We start from the raw sequence: 640 nt of genomic DNA, 5'->3' as shown, positions 1-640 counted from the left end.
CATATCCTCTGTAAATTGCTCAGATGCCTAATTATAGACGAGGACACTGTTGGTGCTCTGTCTCTGCAAAAACATCTTAGGCTTCCCACACAATTGGCTCCAGTGTAACTGGGGGAAGGCTTTGCTGTTATTGGGAAAGCAACTGTCTCTTTAACCTTGAAAGTTAACGAGTCAAAGGGGACAGTGTTTAGAGGGCTCTTCCGATAACCCCGGTCAGGTGTCCTTGCCTGTGAAGAACCACACGCAGCTTTTTCATTTGGTTTCCCTGCTGCAGGTTGTTGTGTTTTTTGTTTTTTTGTTTTTTAACAGGCATAAACCAGACACTCCAAGAGTTGTTTTCTAGGACATCCAGTCAGCTGCCTGCTGGAGGAAGTGTTGCAGCAAATGGTTCTGAGAAAAAAGTTATTGGAGGTGAATAAAGCACTGCAGTCCTGTTGGTCAGAAATAACTTCTCGTTTTGGATGCCTTCTGCTTTTTTAGTGCTAAATTTTATAGACTATCTTATAAAAGGCCCTTTTTTTTTCCAGAGGAGGGATGCTCAGCACTTCTGAAGCTTGGCCTGGTGAGGGCTTTCATGTGGGCAACTGCTGTCACCGGTGCTCACTTCTGAGTGGTGTTAGAGCAATGTATGTATTGAGAT

This window comes from Cygnus atratus, chromosome 1 (genome assembly GCF_013377495.2).
Source record: "Cygnus atratus isolate AKBS03 ecotype Queensland, Australia chromosome 1, CAtr_DNAZoo_HiC_assembly, whole genome shotgun sequence".
In the NCBI taxonomy this organism is placed as follows: Eukaryota; Metazoa; Chordata; class Aves; order Anseriformes; family Anatidae; genus Cygnus; species Cygnus atratus.
This window is presented reverse-complemented; position numbering follows the sequence as displayed.